Source organism: Penaeus monodon, chromosome 23 (assembly GCF_015228065.2).
Source record: "Penaeus monodon isolate SGIC_2016 chromosome 23, NSTDA_Pmon_1, whole genome shotgun sequence".
Taxonomy (NCBI): domain Eukaryota; kingdom Metazoa; phylum Arthropoda; class Malacostraca; order Decapoda; family Penaeidae; genus Penaeus; species Penaeus monodon.
Genome location: NC_051408.1, coordinates 32,787,481 through 32,787,693, shown reverse-complemented (window position 1 = coordinate 32,787,693; position 213 = coordinate 32,787,481).

The following is a 213-nucleotide window of genomic DNA, read 5'->3' as shown; positions in this document are numbered from 1 at the left end:
TCAGTCACACCATTCCCTAAAATACCATGGACTTGCTACCAGGTTCTAGATGCCCACATTACTAAGGATATCACCAAAAATATATAATAAGAGTAATGTCTTTCCAATCCAATGAACAAAATTTGATACACAGGTTGTAACACAATACACAAATACATTTTTTTTTTAAAGACAGAGACACGTTATAAAAAATTCTTAGATACACCTGGAACG